Here is a 10,373-nt window from a genome sequence, read left to right as displayed (position 1 = left end):
GTGTCACAGTCACCAGTTCTGAGGAGGTTTTGTCAGTTGTTTTCCAAGTCAGGCTTGTGTGATCTCAGTCATCGAGAATCCAGGGCTGTGGCTTGGCCTTGACTCAGCCTCAAATCAAAACCAGGCACTCCTCCCCACATGAACTCTGTCTCCTTGGCCTGTTTCTTTCCAGGACATCTCATTCAGGGCTCTGCATTCTCATCTTCCCTTTGCAGTGAGCGGATGTCGGCTGAGTGGAGGATGCTGACAAGATTTCCACTGTTACATACTTCTATCCGTCGGAGCTGTTGGGCACCCTGCCTTTTGGGCAGGCGTGGGGAATACTTGCAAGCAGGGGTCTTCATAGACTTCTCAATGAGCTGTCCATGGGTCAGGGCCTCTAAACACGACTTGCCTGCTGTGAGAGGCCATAAACGCTTCCCTTGGCACCACTCACCATGCTAAGTACAGCCCCAAAGTGTGGCAGGTAGCTGTGTCTGAACAGCATCCTTGGCGTGGCACGCGGTTTGCCTGTGGGTCGCTGTTGGGTGGCCGGAATGGTTAGCACTACAGGTGGATATCCAGCTTGTAGTTACATCCTACCAGCAGCTTGCGTTAGCTGAATGCAGATGCGGTTTTATTTAACTCAGTGCACAGTTATACTCCCTCTCTTTGAACGAGGCACGTGGTAAAATATTTCCTTTGTTAATCTGCTGTGTGAGTCTGTAACAGAATTTTCAGAACAGAAACGCTCATGTATGGAAGAAAAGGCCTTTCTAAACGACGTACTGGTAGGCAGTGGTCCTGCTTCCCACAGCAAGTGAGGCCTTCATTAATTAAATCAGAAGCAGCTGAATCTCCATTCCAGTGGACGGAGATGTTCGCTTAAATCGTGATTGATACAAATAGCATTACGCTGCCCGCTGCCTCTCCACTTACTAAGCTCGCTCCCTCATGGGAGAACGCGGGTGACTGCGCAGAGCATCTCGGAGGTGCTCTGAACTTCCTGCTTGGGGATGCCTGTCTGAAGGAGGCAGCTGCTCTGCTCTGCTCTGCTCTGCCAGGGATGACATCCTTTCGTTCCAGGTGCTCAGCCAGTTGGGAACAGAAGTGGGCCAAGATGTGTCACACAGTGCAGTGGGAACCCCTGTCTGCAGGATTAGTGCCAACACCTGGAGTGTTTTGGCTCCAGTTGTTGCTATATCAGCAGAGAAGAGAGCTCAGTGGTCAGCAAGGACTTGCAAGCATGTACTTAAATGCTATCTTACTTACAAAGCGAGGACAATGCGGTGCTATCATCTGACTTTATGGACTTGAAAGGCCAAAATCCAGATGTGCTAGGTGCAAGGTAGACAGGGAATAGGCTTCTTCCCAGCATTGCCTGAACCATTTAACTACAATGTGTGTGCATGCTTGTTGTTGGGTCCATTATGGACCAGCTGCAGGCTTGAGAACATCTGGCTTTCCTCCCAACTTCCAGTCTTGTTTCAAGACAGACTGCTTCCAGCTTGCTTTTGATGATTACCTTTCATTTTTTTAGCAGAGGTTTTGAGTTCTGTTTGTCTGACAGGCAGTGCGAAGTACTGGATGAGGGATCAGGTGGATCAATTCTACTCTTGGTTTGGGTGTTGACCTTCTGTTTTGACTTCCTTGGGTCACATTACCTCTCCTGTGCCTCTCTTCTCTTGCTCTTTACCTGCCTTATCCACTTAAACTCACTGGAGCTGTGACAGTCGCTTTCCAAGACATTGTATATTATCAAATACATAGGGGTTTCAGTATGCTTGGAGAATGCGGTTGCTACTGCAGGTAATACCAACAATAGCATCCTTTTCTTTCCTTGTTCTTTCTGTGGGTATGGCTTCTATATGTATTCTGTAAGCATTAAGTAGTAGCCAAAATGAGTACAGGAAAACGTAGCCCCTGGCTTGACTAGTTGTGTAAAGATATTAATAACCATGCACACAAAGGAAATGATTAAGCAATAGGCAGTGTTCCTAATTGAATGCTTCTTCCCCATTCATGGGAGGAAGGGTGTGAAATCTTTCTTACGCTTGCCAGCTCTTATTACAGAAATCGGTCATTAGCCCCATTTGTGCGACAGGTTAGTCTGCAATGCGGAGCCAATTCGCAGGGCAGGGCTGCGCTTTCTTTGGAGCTGTGTGAGGAGCTGGGAGTGCACGTTTGCAGGAATTCCTGTAATTTTTTTCCAATTTTTATTTCAGAAGTGGAATGGACTGAAAAATTGGTCAAAGAAACTCCTGTGATACGAAATTCCAAAGTAATTTTTCATCTGAAAACGGTCATTCCATTTCCAGCTGGGTTCAGATCTTAACTGTGAAACTTAGAAGTCAAAGGAGCTCAGTTTCAAAGTGGTGGAAGCAGAGCATATTGGTCCATCTTTTCCTTCCAGAGTGGAATATTCCCAGTCTCAACACTGCCCCATGAAATGTTTCACTCTGGTAAATCAGCACTTCCCAATGCCAAGGCATTCTTTCAGAAAATACTTTTTTCTCCAGAAAATTCCCAGGCAGCTCTACATTTAATGTAACACTTGACAGATTCTGTGCCATCCCAGGCTGCAGTGCCCTGAGTTAGCTCTTGGCCCTAAGGATTGCATAAGCAAAGCTTTTGATGTGTAATCACTCCTACTCAGCCCTGAGCGGGAGAACCTGTTTCACAGGGAAGGGATGTATTTGTTAAAACACATCAGCTATATCCAGTGCTTGTCAGAAGTTTCTTCAGCCTTTCCTGCAGGTTAGTGCATCGCTGTATTATCCAGGCCTTGTAAATAAGCATTAACAGAGCTCTTCCTACAGTTCTTTGTTAGATAGGGAATTAATCTCATTTTAGTGCTGATGATCCCAGGCTAGAATTTTAAAGGCACTTAATTGCCTTTGGAAATACATGGGCGGCTTGTGAAGTTTTTAAAAACCCCTTAAATCCCAATATTGAGTAGACATGGGCTGAAGTATATAAAATACCTTATAAAACCACCAACAACAGTAATTTTAGCTAGTTCTGCTGGATTTTCATAGAATCATAGGATCGTTTAGGTTGGAAAAGACCTTTAAGATCATCCAGTCCAACCATTAACCTACACTACCAAGTCTACTCTAAGCCAATCAAGGGTAGACTAGACTAAACCATGTCCCAAAGTGCCACATCTACCCGTTTTTTGAACACAATTTTGCACTGAAATAGAGTAGAGCCTTCTGATGACGTGGTGATGGCAAGGTACGGAAGTGGAGGGTTGCTTAGGAGTCTTGCTAGTTGCCTTTCAGGACAGGTATCTGGAGAGGCAGAGGGATGCACTCCATGTACTGCGCAGGTAAAAGCACTGAATAACTCTGGGCTTTTGGTCGTGGAAGTCTGTCCTCACACAAAGGTCAGCGTGTTTAAAAAGTTTGAAAAGTTTAAGTTAAACCAAATTAAACAGCATTGGACCAAACGAGAGCATTAAAATTTGCCTTTGTCTATCAATGTAACTCCCAGTGGCTACTGCAATGGTAATTAAATACCAGGCCGGATTTTGGTTGTGTTTACACTTGGGGAAGTTTTGCTGAATTTATTGGGCTGGCATAAATGGAGGAGATTCAGGCTAGTGGGGGTAGAAGTGAATGTCCTAAAAGAAAGCCAGAACATTCACAAAAACAAGCCTCATTCAGTCTGAAGTTTGCTTTGTGGTTTCCTTGTGAATCAGAGAAGAAAAAGGGAGTGGGAGGAGGGGAGAGAAAAGACGTTCAGAACCCAGTCCAAAACCAACCCCCTTCTCTCCCCCCCGGACAATATCTCTCATATAAGCCATTTGTTTCTTCTGGCAATAGGAGGAAACCTTTCCAGACATTGTCCTCCGAGAACTGCTCAGTATTTGCAGTTTAAAAGGGCAGTGCACATGTAAATATGTGTGCATTAAGAAAGAGAAAGAAGGAAGAATAACAGTTATGGTAACACAAAGGACAGGTTATTTTATTTTTTTGGCCCCAAGAGTTCACACTGTATTACATACAAAGTTTGATTACTTGGAGCACTTCCTGATCTGCGGGGCTTTAAGTGCCTAAAGCATCAGCCCCCCTCAGTTAATTCCTGCAGGGACCCTGATTTCTGTCGGTGGAGGACATGATGAGGACTCATTTCTTAACGCTTTAGGGCTGCACAAGTATCCCCGAGTCCCAAAAACATTGGATAAAAAGAGCAATTGTTTTCTTATGTCTTCATGAATCAGCAATAACATTTCTTCCCACTCTGCTACAAGAGGCCAAGCTAATTTCTCAATCCCCATCCTACTTCTTCAGCCTGGACAGGGAGGACGGAGCTTCTGGCATTGAAATGATTTTCCTCGCAAAGGGTGGTGCTGCCTGCAGGCTTTCTTAGGTGCCAGCTTGGAATGTACTCAGGAAACACCTTGAGCCAGCCAGCCAGCATATTGTGTTCCTATAGAGCACGTTGCACTTGTGGAGAGACTTGGCTGATCCAATGGTTCTGAGTATGCAGAGCAGGGCTTGGTGAGGGTGAGACGATGCGGCCTGAAGACGTTCTCCAACAAATTCGCATGAAAAGCAAAGTGTGGGCCAGTAGCAGCACAGTGTCCGTGGAGCTGGTGATGTTGCTTGTCTTGACAGCTTCACGTCAAGACTGGGGCCTACTCTGGAAAATAAGCTTTTTTTTCTGGAAAATAAGTTTTTTCTGGAAAATAAGTTTTTTAAAGGGCCTATGTGGTCTTACGTGTTAGTCAAAAGAGCCTTATTGGCCTTTAAACCCAGCAAGCTGTAATGTATTAAGCAAAGGCCCATTAGTGCTGGGGAAAGATTGGGAGGGTTGGGGCACAACTGGTTGTAGCAGATATAAAAGAAAGCTAATCAGCTAATGCAAAGGCACCTAAGAATGGCATACTGTCCATTACCCTGGGATCTGTGGCACGGCTTGTTTTAAACTGCGCTGTGTGTAAACCGTTCAATAGGATTATTTTGGAGGCCACACTAATTAAGGGATTATCCCATGAAAGTGGTAGATGCTCTCTCTGCCTTAGATAATGGGACAGTGCTCCTTCTGTGGCTGCGACAGAGATTCAAGGACTGTGTCGCTGACAGGAATTTGCTTTGAAACTGGTGGTTTTAACTGGAAGCCTGTATGCCAAGGGGACTGGGCATCACGCAGAGCTGAAGCAGGGGTAGTTTGGATCTGCTCTGCAGCACTTCCCGGTCTGCAGTACCTCCCAGGGCGTTGTGTTGGTTTTAATGTCAGATTTACTGTTGACTTCATGCACCATGGTTCCACTTCTTTCAATAAAAGCTGTTGTGTTGAGACAAGCTTGAAGTCTAGTTTTTGCTGCAAAGGCAGAGGAGATGCTGAAAGGGTGGTAAGGCAGGGTGCGCATAAAAAGGGCGTCCGCGTTTGTTCCCAGGAGAGTGTAGTTCTGAATGTCGTTGCCTTTCAGGGGCAAAAGAGTTTCTTCTTTCTGGAAACAGAGAAACGTGTGACACTGGCAAATATTGGCAGGGTAGAATCAATGAACGGGACCTGTGTTTCGTGGCTTGAGACTGCGGAGGAGGGTGCTCTGCCCTGCTGCTGGCCTTGTGAGATGGCAGCGTGGCTTTCGTCGCCGTGCGTACCCCGTCTGCAGGCTGGAGGAACGCACTGACCTCCTCCGTCATGTGCTTTGGACTTAGGGCTTTGGACTTTGGACTCTGAGGGCCTGGGGACTGCCACCCCATCTCCGTGTAGCTGTTCCTATGGGGGGTGTTCCCGGTGAGCTGGAACTGGTCTTGGAGTGACCAGCTGGAAGTTTCTGGTGTGGGTAATGCGGGTATGGCTGGACAGTCCTAACTGTCCCTACTGCTTGCAGACCACAAATCTGTGAATTCCCGTGTCATTTCGCCATTGATTTTTTATGATTATGTTTATCCTAGCAGCCTTCTTCAGATTTCCCTGTTTTACTGGTGTTGCAGCACTTCTCCACTCACGGGAAGGTTTGAGCAGCAGGGCCAAAGGCACTGAAACTCTGGGAGGTGGCTTTTCCAAATGACACGTGCAAAAGGCTGGTCACAAGCGTCACAGTGAGGAGTGCCAAATGCCAAACACCCCTCACAAACCAGACTCCTTTCGGGGTTCGCAAGGGAGAATTCTGGGGGGTTCTGTGAGGGTCCGGGCCCTGTACTTCCAGCAGAATGGGGCGACCGTGGGCTCGGGTGCCGGCGAGAACCGGGAACGTCGCCCCTGCCGATGGAGCTGCGCTGACAACGGTGCCGCGCTGAGAAACGTAAAAGCAAAACCCCAGCACTGAAAAGGCCAGCGAGGCTCAGCTTTGGCAGAGGGTCGGGAAATCTCGCGGAGCCGGGAGAATCGTGGGGAGGCAGCCAAGGGAACACAGCTCCAGTGTTGGGGCACACAATGGAGTTCCTGTGGCGGCGGCCACAAGGGAGGGCTTTATCGGTGGCCCCAAGCGTGCCTGTGCTCCACGTGCAGAGCCATTAGCAGCTAAGCTAATGAGCTCAAAATTCACCATCAAGGCAGGGGACAAGCAGCAATCAGTGCAAGATGATACTGTGCCCGTAGAATAGGCCCTGTGTGGTGGTCTGTTCTGGAGCTAATGGGAACAAGAGGTGAAGTGTGCTTGAGTGTCTGTTTGTGTTTAGGAGGTCAGGGTGACATTTATCACTGCCGCTGCAGCAAAGGGACACCTGCCGCTGGCAAATCAGAACGTTTGCCTTGCTCCGCGTTTCTGTGTGTGACTTCCTCGCCACAGTCCCTCTTTCTCTCTCGTTTGGCACTTCAGAGACTGTCAAGGGACAAGAAGGGTTCCGAGCCAGGCCAGGTGCACGATCGGCGCCCACGGTTCTGAAGCACAGAGAGGCACAGGAAGCAACAGCCCGATCTGATGGAGCCTCGTGGCAAAACTCTCTTTGGCTGCAAGGGTCCAGAACCAGCGCTGAGGGCTGGAGTCCCCGCTGGTGTAAATCAGCAGTGCTTCACATCAGCTTTGTATGAACTGAAACTCTGCCCCCGAGAAACAGCAAAAGCACTTTTATCCTGCTTTCTTGCACTTCCCTTTGCTAATCTACTCTGGCCTTTCTGCATCGTTTTCCTGGCTCCCCTCCCATCAATCTCTGAAATGCCTTTGTATTCCAGCTCTAGGTTTCAAACAAGCAGGCTCTGCATCTTCTGCCAAACTCTGTGTGTGTGCATTGTGGTCCTGCATGTGTGTGGGAGAATGAATATTTAGGAGTAAACCAAAGTTTTCTCCGCAGCAATAACCATGATAGACTAAACAAAATCTTGCACGCATCTGCAGCCCAGCTATTTCTGGTTGGAGGCAGAAGGCTTGTGCAGCACAGCAGAGTCCACCTAACATCTGCCAGTGGTGCTTTTTTTCCAAAACAACTTTTCTGTGGAATTCTAGTGAGTCATAGGCCCCGAGTCTACCTGCCACTCCATACCATTACCAGCAAGGTGCAAGGCTGCACTATTTCACATAAACCAGATTTGTTTTCTCACCAAAAACCTGTTTAATCCCTACTGATGTCAGCAGATTTTCCTCTATGTTCTTACGTTATGAATTTGATGTAGATCAGTGACAAGGTATGCAGCCTTCATTTTCAGGGTCTAATTCATCACTTTTGCAGGTAGACGTTTAGTATGTGATTTAAGGCCTCCGTTTAACAGGTAGACATTTAACAGTCAATTCTGCAGTTCATCACCCACCTACACATGCCGATTCTGCATATGTCCTGCCCTCCTGGCTTAGTGTTAAGGATGATATTTGTGGCAGGACTGGGGAGTGTGTGTCTCAGTGTCTCGTGCTAGAGGATCCAGCCTGTCTGCTTTCACTTGCTGGCCAAATTCACCTCTTACGCCGTAGCAGTCATTCCATTAGGTTGCTGAGGATTAGGAGTTGATGCTTAGTTTGTGATATTTAGTTTTTTTAAAGCTGCAGCTTCTGGTAATGTGTGGTCACATGGGACCCAGAGAAGTCAAAGAGCTAGTGGTTCCAGAGAAAAGCCCAGTAGCCTCAGGCAAATAAAAAGGATTTTGTGCTTCTTATTTTAAGATATGCCATGCGTTTGAAAGTATGTCTTCTGGAGTCACAGAGCAATGCACTTCCACAGCCAAGGACATCTGTGGTGTCCTTGCATTGGGCATTACCAGAAATGAAAGAGACTCAGTGGTCATGCAGACCTCCAAAATACCTCATCCTCAGTTTTGTGCTTGGCTTTACTGTTTGTTTGTTTGTTTGTTTGCATAAAAGCATAGTGAACATATTTTTATTTAGAGAAATTCAGCAACCTGCAGTTTGACCTACTGTGGCTTGGGGAAACAACTCTTTTCCTCTCTTTGTCTAGGCTGGCCTGGGATGCTCAGCTGTGATGAAGACGCTTGCTTTGTGGCTGGCATTTTTGTGGGACTCCAGTTTGTTAGTGTGCACACCTCTCGTGCTCTGCACCAAATTGCTCTTTAATGCTAAGCAATGTAGATGGAGCAAGCCTACAAAAAACTAGGAGTGCTTCACATACCCAGCTTAGCAAGAGTCTCTCCGTGTCTTTAATCTCTCATCCTTGGGACAGCGAGGCACCCCGGGGTTTAAGCGTAGCAGTATGTAACATTTACTCCCTAGTTTACTCCTTGCTGGGCATATCTCCACATCTAGTTCATCCTACTAGCTATACCAGTGCAACTGGTTTTACAAAGACATTTCTTCACTCCGATTCCTGTTCCAACTTAGCAAGCTGGGTGAAGCATGTGCTTAGCACTAGGCATATATGTGAAATCCCATTGAATTTGGTGGGAGTGAGAGACACGTTTAAAATCAAGTATCTGCTTGAGGACTTTGCATGTGCATGCCCTTTAAACCCTAGCTCAGGGCCTTTTCCTCTACGCCTTTGCCAGCGAAGGCCTTGATGTTAACCCACCTTTGGTAGCTTTCTCACTGGCTAGCTATTGCCATCAGAGCATAAAACAGTGCCCTGGGAGTAAGCACTCGCACCCGTCGCTGAATTGCTGTGTAAGCACGTGTGATTATTTCTTCTCCCTGCCTTACTGTGTCCGTGTGGAGCATGAGGCTATTAGGCCTTTACTGACCTGCGGTGAAGCCATGTGGTGACACCTCGAGCATCAAAAGCAAACCTTCCCCTCAGCGAGTCTCTCTCCTTCAGGTATCATGGTGCTATGCCAAGGATCCTGGCCAGGTGGGGTTTTTAATAAATAGCATTGCTGCTGCTGATCTGTGTTGCAGCATTCAGCCAAGGCAAAACAGGCTCTAGGCTGGTGGATGGTTCGTGCATGGTTTGGTAGGTCCTACGTAGCGCTGGAGCTGCAGAGCTAGCGTGGTGTGGCTGGGCAGAGGACATTTGCTGTGCAGCAAACCGGGACTGCAGAAATGAGTCATTAGAAATATCTCTATCTAATGTCTGTTCTCATCTGTCTCCGTCCACCTCTGTGTTCAGCTTTGTTCTTCTGGTTGCCACGCTTCTCTCTCAGCTTGAAATGCTGAATGGGACAAGCATGGAAATAGCCCCTTTCAGGACCCTTCAAGTCTGATGGCAATTTAATTAGTGCTACTGTTTCTCATTCATAGGACCGAGTGTATTTCATCCGAGCATCTCAGAGTTCCTCCCTGACATCAGCACAGCCTCTTGGCTGCCTTGCAGAGCAGACAAGAGCTGTGAATTCTGGTTTCTCAGGAGCTGTGGAACAAGGACAAGCACTTAAGGGAGGCAGCTGTATTCACAGGCCAACAAGCCAGCGAATCCAAGCACTGAATCCCACCCTCCTGACGCTTGCTGTGACTCCCTAAGCCCAGTAGGATGGTCCCGGTGTGTGCTCAAGCAGCCTGTTGTATTTAGCCTGTCTTAATTGCTTCCTGGGATGTTTATTGTTTGCCACTTTTGATAAATTCCCCCAGAATGACCCGGGCACGGCAGAGTTGAAAGTACTACAGAGGTGCCAGGTTCTGCCTGTGGAAGCAGTAGCTGGTTCGTATTGTGCATGAATCTGGCACGAAAAGGGACAGATCCCCAGTGGGTTGTAATGATCCTAATGCAGTGCCAGGACTCTTTATGCTGGTGCAACAGACAATAGTGTGTGTGTGTGCGATGAGAGAAAATAACCCGTTGGAACAAAATGGTAGAGAAGTCTTTTTTTTCACGCTTTTGGGATGGCAGATTTTAGTTGTAAGCACTGGGTGGAGAGACCGCTTAAGAGCAAAGGCAGAGCGCGGCGGTGGACAGCGGGCAGAGCGCAGGGTCGGAGGCACTCACGTGTGGTGCTGCAGTTCCTCTCCTGTCCTACCTCCACGCGGGTGGGGAGAGCGACAAACCACAGTTCTCGCTCTGAGGGTCTGCTCTTGCCTTTTAAAGACAAAGGCTTTTTAGAGCTGTTTAAATACAACCACAATAAAA

Source organism: Pelecanus crispus, chromosome 15, assembly GCF_030463565.1.
Source record: "Pelecanus crispus isolate bPelCri1 chromosome 15, bPelCri1.pri, whole genome shotgun sequence".
NCBI lineage: Eukaryota > Metazoa > Chordata > Aves > Pelecaniformes > Pelecanidae > Pelecanus > Pelecanus crispus.
The sequence above is the reverse complement of the archived record's forward strand: the minus strand, read 5'-3'. Positions refer to the sequence as shown.